The sequence below is a fragment of the Dendropsophus ebraccatus genome, chromosome 2 (genome assembly GCF_027789765.1).
Source record: "Dendropsophus ebraccatus isolate aDenEbr1 chromosome 2, aDenEbr1.pat, whole genome shotgun sequence".
NCBI classification, from domain to species: domain Eukaryota; kingdom Metazoa; phylum Chordata; class Amphibia; order Anura; family Hylidae; genus Dendropsophus; species Dendropsophus ebraccatus.
Window position 1 is genome coordinate 179,547,362 of NC_091455.1, and position 23,820 is coordinate 179,571,181.

The window sequence follows — 23,820 nt, forward strand, 5'->3', positions numbered from 1 at the left end:
TGGATCCCACGAAGTAGCCACATTATACATAGATTGTTGTTCTTCTGAAATTATGTAATAATGGCAACCATAAAGGAATCCTGCAGAGTGTTGGCGATGAAGACTTACAAAGATTACCTGACAAAGGATCAAGCGCTAGAAAGTCTTCAAAAAATTCTCAACTCAGCCTGTAAAAATATTATCAAAAGCCTAGGTTGTAAGTGTGTATGCATGAAAAGGGAGGAGATGAGCCCCTTGATGGGAACAGTGGTATAGCACAGCTTCGCTTCTAATAAATGTCTCAGTCTTGAGAAGAACATTCAGCAAGTGCCAGAATACAGCAGTAATCCTGCCATTATACCTTTTCTATATTTTAGAATATTATAATATCTACAGTTAACTGGAAGATTTCCAAAATTCTGAGGACATACTGTACTGCGAATTGACTTATATATTCATTATAAAAACGCACTTACAGAAAAACAATACGTTCGTAGTCATGAATACTATTAATAGTAAACTGTAAATAGGAAACCACTTGTTTTACACGCTGTGAATGGCGCAATAAATAAGCTTTAGTGTTTAGCTATGTAAGCATGGCAGGTATAGCTGAAATAGATGCGTAAAGGAGAACCAACTCTCTGGAATTTTGCAGACATTATAGGGTTAAGAAGTCTTTATTTTTTAACTCATAGGCTATGTTCACACAACGTTTTTTCAGCTCCGTTTAAAATGACATCCTTTATTTTGAGTCTGAAATAACGAACGTTATTGAGCTGTGTGGCCTTCCCTTAGTGCAATAACTGGTGTACACATTATTCAGTTTGGGTGGACAACTTGGCCTTCGGGTGCGGCTTAATGGAAAAGTCCATTGAACTTAATAGTAAAAATGGAGAAAGAACAGTGAAAAAGGAAAACTGTGTGTGAACTGCTAATAAAAAAAAGTCCGCTGTTTGCAAAAGACGTCCGAAAATAATGATCATGTTTATTATTTTGACGCCAGTGGCAAAAACGTCCGTTATTCAATACGCTGTGTGCATTGGACGTCCATCTTTCCATTGACTTCAATGCATTGCATTGCAGTCAGTTAAATCTCGGCAAAAACGGACGTTATTTTAAATATGAAAATCGACGGCCTTTTTAATATTTTTGACGTTGTGTGAACATAGCCATATAGAAGCTTTATGATTATAGTCTTAAAAGGGAAGGTGTGAATAGAAAAGGGTCTATTGTTTACTTCGTTTTAGGCCGGGTTCACACTACGTAAAACAGCGGCTATTCGGTGACCTGCTGTGTCACAGAACAACCGGTGTCAGTGAACATCATCCTGGCCGTACTGCAGTACCGGCTGGATGAACTTCATACACACAACTGACACGTCAAATGACATGTCTAACCGGCCGGAGTGTGTACTATGAGTAAACACTGCAGCAAGGATTCCCTCTGACTTCCCTCTGCAAATCGGCAACAATGGCTGTGATTAATACAAAAGAAACGTGAACTTTGCCTAAAAATGTTTGTGGGTTTTTTTTGGTGACTTTTTTTTATATTTTTTATTTTACTATGTATATTATATAATATTCATGAAATCTTTCAGTTTCATTTTCACCGCTAGGTCTACAACTAAAGGGCCTTTTATGTAGGCTGATTATTGGCCAAATGCGTTGCTCATGTAAAAGTGACAGTGATCAGCTGAGGTCGGGGAAAACGCCTGATCCTTGGCTGATCGGGTCTTTAGAGCAATTTTTTTAAACTTATTGTTGTCAGCAGCACATCTTCCTGCGTAAACAGGGTGATGTGTGGCTGAGAAAGATTAAAAAAAAAACTGACAGCACATATATGTATATATGTATATGTCTGTGCTGTCATTTTAAAGATCACAAGCAGCAGTGTACATTTACATCCGCGCTGCTTGTGATCAAGCATCCAGGTGTCCCATCCTCCATCTGCTGGCTGTATCAGGCCCCACCTCCTCCAGAATGATTGACAGCTGTGTGGTCTGAATATACAGCCGGGAGACTTGGATGCCGGATCACAAGCAGCATGGATGAAGGTGTACACTGCAGCTTGTGATCGATAAACTGAGAGTAGGGATGGTCCGAACCTGCCGAGGTTCGGGTTCGTACGAACCCGAACTTTCAGCAATGATTCCCACTGTCTTAAACCTCCGTGGAGAGGGTGGATAAAGTGGGAAGACTGCCTGGAAAACTGGGATACAGCCTATGGCTGTGGCTGTATCCCGGCTTTCCAGGCGGTCCTCCCGCTGTATCCACCCTCTGCACGGAGGTTTAAGACAGCAGGAATCATTGCCGAGAGTCCGGGTTCGTACGAACCCGAACCTCGGAGGTTTGGACCATCCCCAACTGAGAGCACAGATAGTTACATATCTGTGCTGTTAGTTTCCCCGGGATGCACGAACAATACAAGGATTGTTTGTCCAGCCTGGGCCCCTCGATTTGTTACTGATCAGCACTCATTTGTGGCTCCCCAGCCAACAAATCTGTAGGTCTAAAAGGACCTTAGGTTGAGACTTCCTGGTCTGTGGTGATGATAAGGAGTCTGCTGTAAAGTATGAGTATGAAAGCTGAGCTGTGGGCTTCAGCTATAGTCTTATTGATCTACTGGTGTCACCTGGGATCCCTGTTCTTGTGCTAGTTGGGCTAGTGTGTGCCATGGCCTGGGCGCTGGAGACTGGTGTTGAACCAGACAGTGGGCTCTGGTGTTTTGGGGCGACTTTTCATGGCACCAGGAGTGGTAATACCCACTTCCGGACACACGGCACTGGACCTTTGGTAGAACTAGTGTGAGGTGCAAGGTGCAGCAGTAGAGTCCCACTTAAACAATTGCTAAACTTTACTTGAGAAATATCTTCAGTGCAATAAAAAAAATATAACAGTGATTTGATACTTGGTGCAATAAACAGTAGGGTAGTAGACCAACAGTTTCATAGTGATAGTCACTGGGAAAAGTTTAGTATGTTAGTATTGTAAATGTGCCAGTATTCTGGAACAATGAGAGATGGTCAGTTCCGAGGCTTTCAAACACCTAATAGCCCCATAAAGTATGCAAACAAGATGGCTCAGCATCAGAATAAGTTTATAAAACACAAAACACACACATATATATATATATATATATATATATCCCCCTCTAAACCAAGCTTCTATTCCTAGTTGATGAAATGTCATACAGAATAATGCCTCCCCTATCAAGAACATCACTTAATGTAAGTGAACATTTTTCCTTTTAAGTTATAATCCAAATAAGTTACTTTTCTTGTTTTTTTTTCTTTTATAGACAGTGCTGCCAGGCAAATATTATGCATGAGGTAATTACAGTGTGAAATTAGAAATGTGTGTACTTTGTGTGCTTCAGTTCCTATGGAAAATACAGCATGTTTTTGAACCTCCTTCATACGACCTCATAAGAATGAACTATATCAGCAAATCAGCGTGAAGTCAATTATGGGAAATGAGTACCACCTTCTGCACAATGTATCCACAGGGGTCAGGAGTCATGTTCAGCATTGAGTAGTAATAATTATGTCTTCATAGATGGACGTCCACTTTTTTCTTTGACACAATAATATAAGCAAATCAGTGTGATATCAATTAATCAGAAATTAGCACCAACTTCCCCATAATGTGTCCATGGGTTTCACGAAACGTTCATAATATATCCATGGGATTCTGGATGACTGCATCTAAAGTACATAGGTGGACAGTAGTTGTTTTTTTTATCTACACAATAGAAAATAAGTAAATATAATTGTATTATTTCACAATCATTCCAAAAGAAGTAAATATAGTAACACAATAGAGAATTCCTAATGAGTAAAATATTCATTACTAATAGCGCTCTTTCTTTATTTCTGTATCCCACACAATTCAGTTGTATTATTATCAGGATTTTATTCTTCTCTAACAACTGTTTATTTACTAATATTTTCCATGAATTATATGGGGAGTAAATTATTAGGTTGATGTTTAGAGATACTATTGTCGGCTTTACATTGTAATAGGAACAAAAAAAGAACAGTCCTGGTGGACCATTATAGATATTATAAGAAATATGGTTCATACATTTCTAATAAGAAGTTTATGGACACCCACATTATGTTTCAGTTCTGGAATTGATGATAGTCTAGTGCAGGTTTGTATTTCTTTTATTTTTAATCATAATAATTTTCCAATTTTGTTCCAGAACTGAAACCTAGTTTGTCTCTGACTGCTGAGAGGGAAAATAGGGTTAAAAAAGGTAAAAAAAAACAAGTGGTTTTTTTATTGTGTGGAATATTGGACATGTGGATGGCTGATTATAATAAAATAAAGCTTAAAGCGACTCTGTACCCACAATCTGACCCCCCCAAACCACTTGTACCTTCGGATAGCTGCTTTTAATCCAAGATCTGGCCTGGGGTCCGTTCGGCAGGTGATGCAGTTATTGTCCTAAAATCAACAAATGTGCAGCTCCGTGCCAAACGGGAGTATCTGTGCCCTAACTCTGCACCACCCCTCTGTCCTTCCTCCCCACCCTCTTCTTCATTAGGAATACCACTGGAACATTTGCTTAACGATACAGCCCATGTGCCGGGCTGAAACAGGTGGGGAATAGGAGGCAATCTGCCTGAAGCATTCCTAATGATAAAGAGGGTGGGGAGGAGGGACGGAGGGGTGGTGTAAAGTTGGGGCACAGATACTCCCATTTGGCAAGAGCTGTACGTTTAAAAGTTGTCTTTTAGGACAATAACTGCATTACCTGCCTAATGGACCCCAGGACAGATGTTGGATTAAAAGCAGCTATCCGAAGGTACAAGTGGTTTGGGGGGGGGGGGTCAGATTGTGGCTACAGAGTCGTTTTTAAGTGGTTGACTTATAAGGATAATGTCATGTCCTAGGGGAACAGTGAGCCTTACATGTACCCAGCCCACTGTCCTCACCTACTCTAACTAGCAGGCCCTAACTGGGAGATTGTCCCTACGCTGACTAAGTGCAGGGTCGTCAGCAAGAAAGATTAGCAGTCCATGTCAAAAACAAAAGAGCATGACAAAGGCAAAATTAGAATTAGCCAAGGTCAGACTCAGGCCGAGAATCAGAAACCAGGTTAATAAAAACAAAAAAACTGAATATGAAAACCAGAAACACGCTGAGAGTCAAAAATAATGACAAAATGACAAAAATAATTAACCCCTTAACGACATCGGGCGTAAATTTACGCCCTGATGCCGGTAAGGGAGTTCAGAGCGGGGCCGGGCGGCGGCCCCGCTCTGAACCGCGCCGGTCCCGGGTGCCGTGTGTAGCCCGGGACCGTAGGTATTAGCGGGCACGGTCCGATCGCCGTGCCCGCTAATACAGTAATCAGATGCAGCTGTCAAACATGACAGCTGCATCCGATTACCGGATGCAGCGTCATCCCTGGTGTCTAGTGGGGAGATCGCTCCTCCGGGATGTTATCCCTGAGGAGCGATCTCCGTAAATGAAGCCGGCCGGGGACCGCTCCAAGATGGCGCCGTCCCCGGCTCGGCACTCGTTTACTTCCGGCTGCAGCAGCCGGAAGTAAACGAGTGCCTATCTCATGGATCTCTGCAGCATATCTATGCTGCAGAGATCTCTATGAGAGATCAGTGCACTTATACTAGAAGTCCCCCAGGGGGGCTTCTAGTATAAGTGTAAAAGTTAAAAAAAAATGTCATTATTAGTAAAAAGCCCCCTCCCCTAATAAAAGTCTGAATCACCCCCCTTTTCCCAGGTTATAAATAAAAGTAAAAAAATAAATAAATAATTAAACATGTTTGGTATCGCCGCGTGCGTAATCGCCCGAACTATTAATTTATCACATTCCTGATCTCGCACGGTAAATGGTGTCAGCGCAAAAAAATCCCAAAGTGCAAAATTGCGCATTTTTGGTCGCATCAAATCCAGAAAAATTGTAATAAAAAGCGATCAAAAAGTCGTATATGCGCACTCAAGGTACCGATAGAAAGAACACATCATGGCGCAAAAAATGACACCTGTTACAGCCCCATAGACCAAAGGATAAAAGCGCTATAAGCCTGGGAATGGAGCGGTTTTAAGTGTCATATATTTGTTGACAATGGTTTAAATTTTTTACAGGCCATCAGATACAATATAAGTTATACATGTTACATATCGTTTTAATCGTAACGACTTGATGAACATATATAACAAGTCAGTTTTACCCCAGGGCGAATGGCGTAAAAACACGTTTCCCCCAAATAAACAAAATTCGTGTTTTTTTTTCAATTTCACCACACTTTGAATTTTTTTTTGGTTTTGCAGTGTACTTTATGCAAAAATTCAGCCTGTCATTGCAAAGTACAATTAGTGACGCAAAAAATAAGGGCTCATGTGGGTCTCTAGGTGGAAAAATGCAAGTGCTATGGCCTTTTATGCACAAGGAGGAAAAACCGAAAACGCAAAAATCGAAATTTGCTCTGTCCTTAAAGGGTTAATGTATATTGCAAACTTGCTTTATATCACATCTACTATTGATTTAGATTTTGAAAGTTATAACGACAGGGACACTTTAAGTCCTGCGCTAATCTGCGAGTCTGCTGTTTCTTTTTTGTTTTTGTTTTTTAGATATTTTCAGAAAGACCATAGAAGCATACAAGAATATAAAGCTACCATATAAGAAAGAAAGAAAACAGTGATTTATTTGGTTGTTCTTTGTTCTATGTTTTTTTTTCATTTGTATTACATTTTTATATAAACAAGTTCTTATGTAGTTCTGCATGCAGTAGGGAGTCGGTGTTAGGTTCAAGTGGCAGAAAAAAATGTTACAAATTTTAAGAAAAAATACATGCCACTGCCATAACATCGTTTTAACAAAAAGCTCTTGTAAATTATAGCTGTGATTTACGAGCTCTTTTCTGAAGGATACATAGAGTTACTGTCAGAACATACATCCAATTCACTGATTCCTCTTCCATATGCACACACATGATCATTTACATGATCCACTTGGCAAAATAGAAGATACATAGAAATAAGAAAATCAACAGAGATTGTAGAATTGCAAGAGCTTTGTCATTTGTCAGGTGCTCAAATGGCCCTTCCTTAACATGCTAACATGCTTCTGAAGGCCTCCACGCCTGCCACAGTAAGATCTGCTAATACAGCCTGTTTAACAAGACACCAATAGCATTACATTGATCTGTACAAGTAATGAAATGATTCCTTATAAATGACCAACAGGAACAGCTCCCAACAAAAATTCAAACTGCCTCCTTTTCACAATTTGTAAAAGAAATAAAAAAGAATAACAATAATTTATTTACATGTTTAAAAGTATTGTTTGTCATTTTCAAAGGGATGCATGAACAATCCAGCAATCATTCATGCAGCCCTGCCCATCTGATACCAAGTTAATAGGCTTGGTAAATGAGTGCTAATGTAGGAAATCTGTGCTAATATGGTATCAGGTGGGGGTAGGGTGGGAGGCAAGACCATCATTCTTTCTGCACACATGCAGTGTATGCTGCACCACGCCATCCCATTTACAGTGTGAACTTCCCCATTGATCCTGGACACAACTTCTGCCTGACCCTTTAACTGTGATTGGTTAATAAATACAGGGACACACAATATACTGTAGTCCTGAGTGTGGTGGTAGTGTAGTAGACGGCCCTTCAAAGGTTTTATAAATGCCCAAATGGCCTAGACAGTAAAAAGATTCCCAACCCCTGCCTTAGGCTATGTTCACACAACGTTTTTTTTTAGAGGCAAAACTATGGCCATATTTTGATAATTATATTATCACCTCCAGAGAACGTTGTGTGAGCATACCCTCACTGTATCATTTAGAGAAAGGCTGCGAGCTTCCTGCTTGGTTGCACACATACAATAAAGGTGCAGTACACAATAGCTATGAATTCAATAAAACTCAGAGAACTGCACATAGTATTTGCTAGATAAGATGCCTATACCCAGGCATTTTACATTAATAGATGGAGCTGGTTATGGTTATACACAAAAATATGAATATAAAACGAGTCTAAACACACAGACTTTATTTTATTTGTATGAGAAACCATATGATAACTTCATATAATGAGGAAAGCCTGATACTGATACCATCACTGTGTTCTGGCACTGAGCTATTTTAGAATGCTTTTTTGTAAAATACTAGCTTTATCAATAAAAACTTTTATGGGGACCATTAACAGTGAAGAACAAACCATTTTTTTAATTAGTTGTTTCTTTTAATATTTTTTTAAAAAACCTATGACAAAGCACTGTATGGGACGTAGGAATTCTTTGTATAGTTTGAAGCACTAATAAGTACAGTGGTACCTTGGTTTAAAAGTAACTTGGTTTAACCCCTTAGTGATGTGGTTTATGCCCACATATGGGGTACCGTTGTACTCAGGAGAACCTGCGTTACAGATTTTGGGGTACGTTTTCTCTCCTGTTCCTCGTCAAATTGAGAAATTTCAAACTAAACCAACATATTATTGGAAAAATTCGAGTTTTTCATTTTTACTGGCCAATTTTGAATACTTTCCTCTAATACCTGTGGGGTAAAAATGGTCACCACACCCCAAGATGAATTCTTTGAGGGGTGCACTTTCCAAAATGGGGTGACTTTTGAGGGGAATCTATTCTGCTGACACTACAGGGGCACTGCAAACGCACCTGGCGCTCAGAAACTTCTTCAGAAAAATCTGCACTGAAAATGCTAATTGGCGCTCCTTCCCTTCTGAGCCCGGCTGTGTGCCCATGCAGTGGTTTATGCCCACATATGGGGTACCGTTCTACTCAGGAGAACCTGCTTTACATATATTGGGGTGACATTTCTCTCCTGTTCCTTGAGAAATTGAGAAATTTCAAACTAAAGGAACATATTATTGGAAAAAATCGAGTTTTTCATTTTTACTGTCTACTTTTGAATACTTTCCTCAAATACCTGTGGGGTCAAAATGCTCACCACACCCCAAAATAAATTCTTTGAGGGGTGCACTTTCTAAAATGGGGTGATTTATTGGGAGATTTTACTCTGTGGACACTACAGGGGCTCTGCAAACGCACCTGGCGCTCGGAAACTTCTTCAGCAAAATCTGCATTGAAAAAGCTAATTGGCGCTCCTTTCCTTCTGAGCCCTCCTGTGTGCCCATGCAGTGGTTTATGCCCACATATGAGGTACCTTTTCACTTAGGAGAACCTGCGTTACAAATTTTGGGGTACTTTTTTCCTCTTGTTCCTCATAAAATTGAGAAATTTCAAACTAAAAGAACATAATATTGGAAAAATTTGAGTTTTTCATTTTTACTGTCTACTTTTGAATACTTTCCTCTAATACCTGTGGGGTCAAAATGGTCACCACACACCAAGATGAATACTTTGAGGGGTGCACTTTCCAAAATGGAGTGACTTATGGCGAGATTTTACTCCGCTGGCACTACAGGGGCACTGCAAACGCACCTGGCGCTCGGAAACTTCTGCAGCAAAATCTGCATTGAAAAAGCTAATTGGCGCTCCTTCCCTTCTGAGCCCTCCTGTGTGCCCATGCAGTGGTTTATGCCCACATATGGGGTACCATTGTACTCAGGAGAACCTGCGTTACAAATTTTGGGGTACTTTTTTCCTCTTGTTCCTCATAAAATTGAGAAATTTCAAACTAAAAGAACATAATATTGGAAAAATTTGAGTTTTTCATTTTTACTGTCTACTTTTGAATACTTTGCTCTAATACCTGTGGGGTCAAAATGGTCACCACACACCAAGATGAATACTTTGAGGGGTGCACTTTCCAAAATGGAGTGACTTATGGCAAGATTTTACTCCGCTGGCACTACAGGGGCACTGCAAACGCACCTGGCGCTCGGAAACTTCTGCAGCAAAATCTGCATTGAAAAAGCTAATTGGCGCTCCCTTCCTTCTGAGCCCTGCTGTGTGCCCATACAGTGGTTTACGCCCACATATTGGGTACCGTTGTACTCAAGAGAACCTGCATTACAAATTTTGGGGTGCATTTTGTCTCATATTCCTTTTGAAAATGAGAAACTTTAATCTAAACGTATATATTATTGGAAAATTAAAATTTTCAATTTTTTTACTGCCTAATTGTGAATACTTTCCTCCAGCCCCTGTAGGGTTAAAATGCTCATTATACCCCTAGATTAATTCTTTAAGGTGTGTAGTTTCCAAAATGGGGTCACTTATGGGGGTTTTCAGGATACCAGACTTCTAAATCCATTTAAAAAAAGAACTGGTCCCTAAAAAAATCAGTTTCACGAAAATGTGATAATTTGCTGATAAATTTCTAAGCCCCGTAACACCCTAAAAAAGTAAAATATGTTTACCAAATTATGGCAGAATAAAGAAGACATATTGGTAATGTGACTTAGTAACTAATTTATGTGCTACAACTTTCTTTTTTTAGAAGCAGAGAATTTCAAGGTTCATAAAATGCAAATTTTTTAAATTTTTCATGATATTTTGATGTTTTTTACAAAAAACACACAAAGTAGTGACCAAATTTTGCCACTAACATAAAGTGCCATATGTCACGAAAAAACAATCTCAGAATCGCTAGCATACGTTAAAGCATCACTGAGCTATAAGAGCATAAAGTGAGACAGGTCAGATTTTGAAAAATTAGCCTGGTCATTAAGGCCCAAACTAGCTGCAGCACGAAGGGGTTAAGAGCGTTTTGGTTTAAGAGCTCACAGTTTTTCAAAATGACTAAATGTGACTTGGTTTAAGAGAATTGCTTTGGTTTAAGAACTCCCTGTACGGGGTGGGAGCATGAGCGGGGAGGGGCATGGTCTGCATTGTGTAGTCTACAGCACTGTACTATTACTCAGGAAGCCTCCCCCTCACCTTCCAAATCATGGCAGATCCACTTCAGGCTGGGGCTTACATCAGGGGACAGGACTGTGGAGCTAATCTCTTCATAGCTGTAACCCCTCTCTTCCAGGACAGAGAGAGCGCTTCATGTATGTGCCCACATCTGCCCTGCTTATTCCTTCTTGCCCCCTGCAGTCTCTGTCAGCCCTTGTGTTTCCCATCCTCTCCATTACTGTACAGTAACTTATATCACATATTGTGCTGTTTGTGAATGTTTGTTTCATTTGTTTTACATGTTATTCAGAATAATAAATTATTATTTTTGGGGTGTGGAACCAATTGTCTACATTTCCATGATTTGTTATGGGAAGATTTGCTTTGGTTTAAGAGTAGATTTTGATTACAAGTATGGTCCCAGATCGAATTATGCTCGTAATCCAAGGCACCACTGTATGTGGTTTAAAGAAGGTTTATTAGGTATAAAGGACAGATATAGGATAGAGCGAGGGTAGTAGTGTAAGCTGTGTAGCTGTAAAATCGCTCCTGTTGAAGAAAATTGCTCCTTTGTGTGTCAGTACACACTGTACACCATTGTCCACCGGTCTCCTGGGTGAAATTACATCAGGTTGCTCCTGTCCTGTCACTTTGTGTGTTAGTACATACTGTCCACTGCTCTCCTTGGTGAAGTTAACCCTGTGAAACATCTGTCAGGTTATGTCAGGTGGCCTGTCCTAAAACTGTGTCTGGCAGCAGAATAAGTGTCATTGTATGCCAGTGATCCGCTAATATCCACCACTCTCCTGGGTGGAGTTAACCCTGCGAAGCATGTGTCACTTTAACCAAGGCTGGGTTTCTATGATAATCTTTACTTGGCTTAGCACATGGGTCTCCAAACTGTGTCCCTCTAGCTGTTGCAATACGGGCATGATGGGAATTGTGGTTTTAGCAACAGCTGGAGGGCCGCAGTTTTGAGACCCATGGCTTAGCAGAATAGTACAAGAACCAGTTATCAGGGTGGTAATATGATAAACTTTAAATGCCCTGGAGAATGTTGTACTAAGTCTTGGTTAAGTGGTTACAGTAAAGCGTAAAGATAACAAATAATGGCTGGTAACTTTTTTCTGCCTTGAAGACGAGAATCTCCTTGGGATGGTGGTGGACTGTGGAGATTTCTGGGTCCGACTCGGTGACCCGGTTGTTCTGATCTTGTGGATTGCCAATACACTTAACTAATTAAGAGTCTCTAGTGAAAAGATGGTATAATAGATTTTAATAGATGTGGTCAGATCTTGGGACATATGACCACTAGAAAGAAAATAATAAAGATTTCATAGTTCTTTGCCTCTAGAACTCCTAATGCTGTAATCATACTGAATGGTGTGTTGGATATTATCTTTGCTTTCCTTTTACTATGGAACTGGTGTATTTTAATGTTTTACCATAATAAAAGTCTAGATTTTGCAAGACAAAAAAACCCTTACATGCCCTTTGGCCATTCGATGCTGAGGTTTTGGTCCTGTTTTTGTTGCATGATTTGCTATGATTTTCTCAAAACCTCAGTGTTTTAGCTGCAGTGTGTGAACATTGTTGTGAACAGTTTATTAGCACACATAGATGTGTGAACCTTTCGCCTCTGAAGGCATAATACATCACTCAAACTACTATATCTGAGTACTGAAGTATCATCAGATAATTGTGATTTCTGTTGCCTTATCTGAGGCCAGAGTATCACAGAGAAGCTGAGCTCTATGATATATAGGTCTATATTATTTAGACTTAAAGATAAAAGTTTGACAGGACTCATTTTAAAATGATTGGCTCATTGGCTGATTGGCAGTCAACTCTTAATCCCTGTATGGGAGGGTCATTAGGACTCTCACTGTCTCCTGTCAGAGAAACACGTTCTCCTGTTAGAACTGACATCACTGGACTACTAGGAATTTGTAAATTGATGCCCACTGGGTTTCACACAATTTTGGCGGTAACACTTTCTACTAGGTAGAGGGATGGTAAAAAGCTAATTTATGACTATATACTAGGCATCGCATTTTTCACCAAATCATACATAAAGGCTATGTTCCCACTTCAGGAACTTATGGGGCAAAGGTGGCAACTAATAATGATCATTAATTATCATTATTAGCAGCAGTCGTCTATATAACGAGACAAAGGCCTTTACCCGATATATTCCCGAGGTGGGAACATAGCTATACGGTGTATTGTGTACTCACTTCCATTTAGAGAAGAGTATAACATTGAGGTCTGTGAGGTCTGGAACTGTTAGGTTGGGCCACAAGAAGGCATTTTGTGCTAGATATCAACAGTAGTCTACAGAGGTGAACAAGGATCCCTACATATAAAATCAGATGGAAACCACCACATTTTTTATGATGGACTTTCACAGAATACATATATAGGTATGCACATATGAAATCAATGTTTCTTGGAGAGAACATTTATATACATATGGGAGGAGATTTATCAAACATGGGGTAAATAAAACTGGCTCAGTCGCCCCTAGCAAATAATCAGATTCCACTTTTCATTCCTCACAGACTCTTTGGAAAATGAAAAGTGGAATCTGATTGGTTGCTAGGGGCAACTGAGCCAGTTTCACTTTACACCATGTTTGATAGTTCTCCCCCCATATCTTTATAAAAACACAGTAAAATACATACAGTATAATACATTTCACTTGTACACAGTGGCATAGCTACCATAGAGGCAGGGTAGGCAGTTGCTATGGGGCCTGTGCAGGAGGGGGGCCCGGGGGAGAAGGTAAGAGCATGTGTCCTTCTGCTTAACCCCTTATGTACTACAGTGTGTAAATGACCCAATGTTTACTTACATGCTGCAACACAAAAAAGGGTTAACAAGCAGAAGACAGACATCTCTGCTTCACTGCTCTGATAACCTCTGTTCTCCAGCTGGCAATCAAGTAGGAAAGTAAAATGTGCAGAGCTCCTTGCAAAGGTCAGGGGTTATCAGTGCACCAGCAGTAGTAAAGTATATATATATATATATATATATATATATATATATATATACACTCACCAGCCACTTTATTAGGTACACCATGCTAGTAACGGGTTGGACCCCCTTTTGCCTTCAGAACTGCCTCAATTCTTCGTGGCATAGATACAACAAGGTGCTGGAAGCATTCCTCAGAGATTTTGGTCCATATTGACATGATGGCATCACACAGTTGCCGCAGATTTGTCGGCTGCACTTCCATGATGTGAATCTCCCGTTCCACCACATCCCAAAGATGCTCTATTGGATTGAGATCTGGTGACTGTGGAGGCCAATTGAGTACAGTGAACTCATAGTCATGTTCAAGAAACCAGTCTGAGATGATTCTAGCTTTATGACATGGCGCATTATCCTGCTGAAAGTAGCCATCAGATGTTGGGTACATTGTGGTCATAAAGGGATGGACATGGTCAGCAACAATACTCAGGTAGGCTGTGGCGTTGCAACGATGCTCAATTGGTACCAAGGCGCCCAAAGAGTGCCAAGAAAATATTCCCCACACCATGACACCACCACCACCACCAGCCTGAACCGTTGCTACAAGGCAGGATGGATCCATGCTTTCATGTTGTTGACGCCAAATTCTGACCCTACCATCCGAATGTCACAGCAGAAATCGAGACTCATCAGACCAGGCAACGTTTTTCCAATCTTCTACTGTCCAATTTCGATGAGCTTGTGCAAATTGTAGCCTCAGTTTCCTGTTCTTAGCTGAAAGGAGTGGCACCCGGTGTGGTCTTCTGCTGCTGTAGCCCATCTGCCTCAAAGATCGACGTACTGTGCGTTCAGAGATGCTCTTCTGCCTACCTTGGTTGTAATGGTTGGCTATTCGAGTCACTGTTGCCTTTCTATCAGCTCGAACCAGTCTGCCCATTCTCCTCTGACCTCTAGCATCAACAAGGCATTTCCGCCCACAGAACTGCCGCTCACTGGATGTTTTTTCTTTTTCGGACCATTCTCTGTAAACCCTAGAGATGGTTGTGCGTGAAAATCCCAGTAGATCAGCAGTTTCTGAAATACTCAGACCAGCCCTTCTGGCACCAACAACCATGCCACGTTCAAAGGCACTCAAATCACCTTTCTTCCCCATACTGATGCTCGGTTTGAACTGCAGGAGATTGTCTTGACCATGTCTACATGCCTAAATGCACTGAGTTGCCGCCATGTGATTGGCTGATTAGAAATTAAGTGGTAACGTGCAGTTGGACAGGTGTACCTAATAAAGTGGCCAGTGAGTGTATATATATATATATATATATATATATATACACACACACACACACACACACACACAGTGCTTTGTGTTGTGCTTAGGGGAGGAGGGCCCCTTAAAATTTTTTGCTATGGGGCCCCGTGAAACCTAGCTACACTCCTGCTTGTACATTGCACAGACACAAGAAAAAAGCCAGCGACACACACTTGGTTGCGGGGGCTAAGCATCAATAATTATCATAATAGTATAAAAATTAATACATGGGACATGGGTCCCTGGACCACTCAACACATGTTTCGCTACCCAAAACTTCGTCAAGACCTCACAAAGCTCCTGATGAAGCTTTTGATAGCGAAACATGTGTCAGGCAGTATGGGACCCTACTGGTAGCAGTGAAGTAAGGCATCTGTGATATTTTTGTACATGTGACTTTTGGTTCTTTTGTGTGCCATTTTCCTGGTTTCTTAGTATAGTGATGCATTGAAATGCTGTGGTGTCCATGTATTGACAATGTTACTCACACTGGTGTATTACTAGTACACACAGGGTCTAATCTACCTACTTATATATGAATTATTTTTTTATTTAGTTTTTTTGTAGTAGTTTTTATACTATTATCATGTTTATTAGCTCCCACAACCACGTGTGTGTCCCTGGATATTTTCTTGTGTCTCTGTAATGTACCAGTGAAGTGTATTATATGTATTTTACTGTGTTTTTATCAAGTTTGATTTGTAATAAAGATATATTCTTATATTTAATTGTAGTGTCTGTTATTATGTAGGTTATGTAGGATGCAGATGGTAGATGCAGATACACACAATGCAGTAGCGTAGTACAACAGGCTACAAAAGAAAAGCAAGGCTGCTATTAGAGGTCTTTGTGGTCACATGACAGCAATGGGGAAGGGGGGTGTGTTCAGAATGAACCAGGACGTGAGAATCACTGAGCTGTGCAGGAGGACACAGACAGAAACTCTATATACAGCAGTTTAAATGACTGAGTGTAAGTGCAGGCAGATTATAGCAGCAGTGTGTATAGCTGAGTGTAAGTGCAGGCAGATTAAAGCAGCAGTGTGTATAGCTGAGTGAGTGCAGGCACATTATAGCAGCAGTGTGTATAGCTGAGTGTGAGTGCAGGCAGATTATAGCAGGAATGGAAAGGATGGGAAACACAAGGATTGACAGAGACTGCAGGGAGTATGAAGGAATGAGCAGGTCAGATGTGGGCACATAAATGCAGCACTCTCTGTCACGGGGGAGAGGCGTTACAGTTATAAAGAGATTACCTCCACAGTCTTGTCACCTGATGAAAGCCCCAGCCTGAAGTGGATCTGCTATGATTTGAAAGGTGAGGGAGACTTCCTGGGTAGGAGTACAGGGCTGTAGACCCCGCTATGCAGACCATGCCCCTCCCCCACTCATCCTCCCACCCAGTACAGGAAGCTCTTAAACCAAAGCAATGCTCTTAAACCAAGTTACAATTTTGAAAAACTGTGAGCTCTTCTTACAAAACATTCTTAACCAAGGTACTCTTAAACCAAGGTACCTCTGTATGTCTTTAATTGACACATACAATTTTTTGTAATTTCTGGGGGGAGTCACTGGACCTATTTCAGGCAGGGCAATTTCTGAAAGAAATAACATTCTCTCACCTCCCTGGCTTCAGCGCTGTTGCAGTGTACTGCTGCTCTGGTGTCCCGGGTCCCTGTCCGTTTCCTGTATGAGTTGGGACTCCATTACAGCCATTGACTGGCTGAGCGGACCTGACACATCACGACTGGGGTCCCAACTCAAACCAGGAAGCGGCCAGGGACCCGGTGGGGCCAGAATGGCAATATATTAGACATACTTTTACAATACATAATTAAAGGGGGTATTCTGAAGGAAAAAAACTATTTAAATCAACTGGTGCCAGGAAGTTAAACAGATTTGCTAATTATTTCTATTTTCTAGTCTCCAGTCTGACACCATGCTCTCTGCTGTCGTCCATGTCAGGAACTGTTCAGAAAAGAGGAGGTTTTCTATGGTGATTTCCTACTGCTCTGGATAGTTCCTGACATGGACTGAAGTGGCAGCAGAGAGCACTGTGTCAGACTGGAAACAATACACAGCTTCCTGCAGGACATACAACAGCTGATAAGTACTGGAAAACGTGGGTAATTAAGTAATTGCCAAATCTTTATGACTTTTTGGCACATTTATTTTTCTCTGGAGTACCCCTTTAAGATATAAAAGGGAACTGCTATTACTATTTAAAATGTGTTAGCATTTAGGAATCTTTCTTTAATAATACTTAGACCTACAGTATTGAGAACAAAAAACAGGGGAAAAAAACATACTGTAATGGTAATACAAAAGAATTAAGATGAAGCCGCACCGTGTGTGACTTTGTAAATAGGTGGTATTTTCATCATGATTTTATTGTTATATCTACTTAACATATCTGGTAGGTCCAACAACAGAAGCCATTTAGTTATGATGACTCAAGCATTGGGCCATTTTTTTTAAACAATTTATATAATTAGGTAAAATGGAAACTTAGATTGTGCATAGACTAAAAAGGCTAAATTAAAATAATAATAATGCCCTGTAATTGAAAATGATTAAAATGTAACAATAAATATTTTTTAGCCTGTGCTAGTAAATAGTAATCATATGTATAAAATGAAAACCAGACATATAAAAAAAAATGTGCTCAGTCTAAATCATAGGGACTTCAAAATACTGAAGCACTGTTGGGTTGCATCAAATTTGCAAGTTCTTTATCCCCATTGAAAGGTGAAATTAATGGTTTTCGCTGAACCGTAGGACGCTATTGTGAATATTCTATACTCCAGAGACTGCTGCTTAATTCCACTGCCACTGGTTGGGATAAGAATTGCATTCATAGTATTAAAAGTGATTTTTTTTTTTTTTTTTTTGCATTGTGATGCATGAGGCAATGGAGCTGCTTAGAGAAGAAAGACTTACAATTGACCTTGCATGGCAGGAGGACTGTTGGAGAAAAGTATGTCACTTCTAAACAATTGCAACAGCGGCGCAAAATTGGTCAATACACAGAAGAAAAAAAAAATGCAAGAACAATTAATCGTAATTAAGAAGGAAAATTTTAAACAGATCAACAAATGAGGACAAATTAAGGAGGTCTGCAAGGAAATGACAACAGTGGCGGAGGGGGAAATAGGAAGGTTTAATTCATTTATACACAACAATCCGCTATAAATGAGTGTTCTCCTGATTCAATTAAATACTAACTCTACATCTATCTATCTATCTCCTATCTATTATCTATCTATCTATCTATCTATCTATCTATCTATCTATCTATCCATCTATCTCCTATCTATCTATCTATCTATCTATCTATCTATCTCCTATCTATCTGTCTGTCTGTCTGTCTGTCTGTCTGTCTGTCTATCTATCTATCTATCTATCTATCTTCTATCTATCTATCTATCTATCTAACAAAACACAACAATCACTGAACTCAGGGAGAACAGTGAAAAAATCCAATGGAGTACTCATTTATGAGTCACCATTGATTGTCCCATACAAAATTTGAATATGCAATAAAGGGGTCCGTATCTATCTATCTATCTATCTATCTATCTATCTATCTATCTCCTATCTATTATCTATCTATCTATCTATCTATCTATCTATCTATCTATCTATCTATCTTTCGTATCTACTCCTATCTATCTATCTATCTATCTATCTATCTATCTATCTACAGTACCTACACTAAGCACCATGGATGTAGACACACTAGTCTGACCCAGACCCTATAACTATGCTCTGTGACCTGCATTGGGGTCATTCATCAGGGAGGGGAGGCTGAGCTCTGAGCATCTGCTATTGTATTGTAATGTTCCTGTGTTATTTGTACACAAGTGTCATCTTTTACTGTACTCTGTGATGATAAGAAGGACACTTCCAGAAAGTAATCTGTGAAATCTGTACAGGAAAATGGAAAATAAAATATATTAAAAAAAAAACAGCAAGAATTTTTAAACACCATTAACATAAAACCTGATTTAAACAATAGGCCATTTCATTTTCTGATAACACATTCACTTTAAAGGGAACCTGTCAGCCATATTATTCTGCTATGTCTGAGGGCTGTAGCCCTGTCTTTTATGTAAAACAGTAAAGCCACCCTCCTCTATGAAGCTATCCCTGGGTGGGGGCAGCAGTGCCTAATGAATATGGTCGACCTACCAGGCATGCACTGAGGAGACAGTAATGATGGCTTTACTGGTTTACACATCAAGGGGGAGAATTGTATAGGTGAGAGATTCCCTTTAAGTGTGATAAATCAGAGTAGGAAATGTGTTTTGTATAAACTGGCAATAGCATTAAATGGAATTTAGACACTAGACCAAAACTCAAAATGTAGCCCTTAAGGAGGTACCCTGGAGAAAAAAAAATGTCAAAATAAAAAAAAAGCACCTTAAAGTCTTCCTTTGCTGCTTTTGGCAGTTGCTGACATGGACAGAAGTAGCTGCAAAGAGCACTCTGTCAGGAAAACTTCACTTCCTGCAGTACTGGAAGTTTCCTTTAAAAAAAAAAAAAAAACAGAGTCAATTTCATCTTTGTATTTTTCTCATACATGGGGATTTAAAGCGAATGTACCACCTCATAGGTAAAAAAAAAAATGTCACTACCCTGTCAGTGCAGTGATCCCAGTGGTATGTGGAGGTCTCAGGCCCGCCTCCAGTGCACAGAGCGGCACAGTGCACAATGAGATCACCGGGGGTATTGAGGTCACCCTATTACACAGAGCGTTAACAATCAGCCGATGAAACAATCATCAACTGATTATTTCTTTAGGTCCTGACCTAAAATCATTGGTCGTCGAGCCTGCATCGCTACATATAATAACGATTCACAGCCAACAGCTGATGATTGAACAGTTTACCTGTCCACGCTCCCAGTGTACTCCTGTGCTATGCTTCCTCCTGGTCCTGGCCAGTGATTGGAATGAGGGGTCTGTCAGCTCAGACAGGCTGCTCTAAAGCTGCAACCGCGGGATCGAGGAGCAAGTTGGGCGCACCGGAAGCATGCATATGTATTGTAAACTGTTTGGGCAAGTCCATGCAGCCCTTGTTAGATGATTATAGGCCATGTAATAGGTCCAATAAACGAGCGCCAATCTAACAGATTGGCGCTCGCTTACAATATTGATCAGGCCATCATTCCTGTAATAGGACCCTTACTTGTCCCCTATATTGTGGACTGGGGACAAGTACGTTTTAATCAGAGAACCCCTATAATAATTCATATCAGCCGCTACCTCTTGAATTAATTCAATATTAATAAACAATAAAAAAGAAAAACTATGCAATAAATATTAGATTGAATTGCCCTTAAAATTATCGACAGTCCAAGCAAATTCGGGGGTGTTGGCGACTAGAATTTTTTTTTTATTGGCCATGATTAATATTAATATTAGTCTATAATGTAACTATATTTCTGTTATATTCCATAGCCCTTTGACATATCTAATGAGTTAAATGACATGTAAGAAAAACACATAAAACAAGCTAATACCTAAAACCGTTTTTTCCATTGTCTTTGTTCGCATCTGACAGGCAAATTAAATCTAGATTTAAAATGATATATTACATGAAGAAAATCTTTGTGGCAGGCACAGATCACAAGTGAATAATTAGAAGAAGATTTAACATTATGAACTGGGAAATCTGCTGAATAGCAAAGATGATTTATAAAGTAAATTGTAAGTAATGTTGCGACTTATTCTGAGTGGAATGTAGTGTCACATCCTGTCTGAGAGATATAGCATTATAAATCTGCCATCTGTAATCACACCACATACATCTTCCCATTTTATAACTAGGGGCATTACTTTATAGCTTAATAATGGATCTCAGTCTGGAAGAGAAACATTTCACAAATTCTCTACAGAAAGAGACATGTTGTTTGAATGTTGATATTGGTTTCAGAATTTTAAAGTGAAGCTCTGCCTTAAATTCTTTCAAAATATTTCATATAGAGATTCCATTATAAGCAATTTTCATATAAAAATGTCATCAGAAAGCAGTTTCTAGTCTGGGCCCTGCAGGCAGTTGCAGCAGAACCTAGACACTAAAGGAGGAAATTTATCAAAGATTTTGTGTGGATGTCTGTTTAAAATTGTAGCAAATTTTTGAAAAATCATTTATTTGCTCAAAAAATGTGAAGCTTTTTTTGTGTTTTGCTTATATAATTGAAAGTGTTGATCAAAAATTATGTTGTGCAAACTTTTTTTATACATTGCTTTTCTGATGAAAGCATGATATAATGTATGTGCCATTTCACTGGTTAAAAGCGAATGTTACTGTACATGGATAGAGTGGCACCAGCGTTAAGATGCTGATGCTGTGGTCCTTTTTTTGAACCGTGGCCTGGTTCCTGCTTATGGCGCTGTTCTATTCTCAGGCACCAGCTGGGGTTGAAGCACTGGAGGCAGGTGCTTGAGAATAGAATGGCGCTGTACGTGGGAACCGGGCCACGGTACCAGCATCCCCGCACTGGTGCCACTCTATCCATGTAACTATCAGAAAAGCGATGTACCAATGGTACATTCGCTTTGAAGAGGTATTTCCTGCTGAATACATTTATTATTACCTGTCCAAAGAATAGATAATAACTAGAGTTGAGAGAACTTTGGAAAGGTTTGGTTTGACAGATTTTGGCGGGTTCGTCCGGACCGAACTAAAACAGCTTAGAGATTGCAGGTATTTAGCAGTTTTATGGTGGTTCTAAAAGTTTGCTTGTCATACATACATGTCTGCGCTCCCCCGGTGTCATTCTCCGTTTCTGTCCTGTCTTCTCTGGCGACAGTCTGCTTAGCCAATCATTGGCCACAGGACAGCACCATGGTCAATGATTGGCTGAACCATCACTCTACAGGCATCCAAAGACACCACAGATCAACAAGAGGACACTGGGGGAGTGCGGACAGATGAGAGTATATATATTTTTTTGTGTTTAGATGTGCGACTTCTATCTTCCCAAACTTGTTCCGAATTTTGCAAAAGGTTTGGTTCAGGAGAGAACTGTGATGTCCTCCATGCTGCTGCTTCCCTCAATGTGTATATAGACATGGAAGAGAACGATCCCCTTATCTGTGTGTGTGTGTGTGTTTGTGTGTTTGCAGATCCGAACACAGACTTCATTGTGGAAATTTGTGTTTGAGTCTGGCGTTCTGCTACTAAATAAAGCTTGATGAAAGGCTACTGAACAGCCAATCAACAAGCTTTAAGGCTGTGGGCATTTCCACAGTATGGGCATGGCTGTAATTGATCAGGCGGGACCTGGGACCTGTGTAAGATCATACTGCCGAACACAGTACACTTGCTACTTTACTCACTGTGCACCAGCATGCACTTATTCTGGTAATACTGAGTTTAACTTTTAAAGATTTTATTTTATTTTTTTTTACAAATCAGGAGTTACTTTGACATTGTAACATCTACCCCTTATTCCCCCCATTTTACACACATTTTTGGGCCCAAAAGCTTGGGTCCCCATTGACTTTAATGGAGTTGGAGTCAAGTCCAGGGCCTACTGGACTTCCCGTACCTTTTATTTATCTTTTTACATTTTTGTAGTACTGGCATGCTTCTTTAACCGTTGCATTTGTCTTCTAGTTCCTACTTCTCCTATGACACCAAGCATGCAATGTGTGTCTTTACACTGCTTTTTCCATTCCATCCCTTGCATGTACAGTAGGTCATGTACATAAAGGGCAGAGAAAATCACCACCTACACATGCTCGTCACAACCCAACGATGTGGATAAGGCCCCCAGATAAGTTAGTTCTATGTTCAGTTAATGCCAGGCTCAGGAAGCTAGAGTCTTCAGTACATAAATAATGTAAATCGAAAATAAAAGTATAATTGGTCCAAACTTCTAAATTATAATATATATTTTTAATGCCCAAAAATATAGCCAATTCCAGAAATAACTTGTTTTAGTTGCTTTACATTCTACAAAACATGGGTTTAAAAGTCTTGTCTACCCCAAATCCTACCAGTAAAAACTACAGCTCATAGTGCAAATAACATGCCCTAATACTGCGTTTACACGGAACGATTATCGTGCGAATTCACACGATAACAATCAAATTCGAACGATAATCGTACGTGTAAACGCTGCGAACGATCAAACGACGAACGAGAAATCGTTCATTTTGATCTTACAACATGTTCTAAAATCGTCGTTCGTCGTTTGCAAAAAATTCGCAGATCGTTCCGTGTAAACAGTCGTTCGCCGATTTAACCAAAGTGTGTTAGGCTTAAGCGATTGCAAAACGAATTTTCGTACGATATATGGTACCGTCTAAACGTTGATCGTTATGAGAAAAACATTGTTATTCCGACATCGTTAATTGTACAATCGGGCCGATTATCGTTTCGTGTAAACGCAGCATTACACAGTTCCATAGATGGAATAAAGCTATGAGAGTCTCTATAGCAATCTCTATAGCAATGCCAAGCCACCTCTCAATTTTTTTGTAGTAAAATTTTTTACATAAAGGTGAACCTCCACCATGAAAATGCTACTTAACTAGGATGTACCATCACTCTCATCTCTTTAAAATTACACATGAATCGAACGGTCCATAAATCGGTCCTTTTTTTGAACCATGGCCGGGTTCCCGCGTGCAAGCCGTTTGGGGGGTCAGATTGTGGGTACAGAGTCGCTTTAAATAAAAAGTCCATTGAATTTAATAGTAAAGATGGTGAAAGGGCGGTGAAAAATGATTAACTGTGTG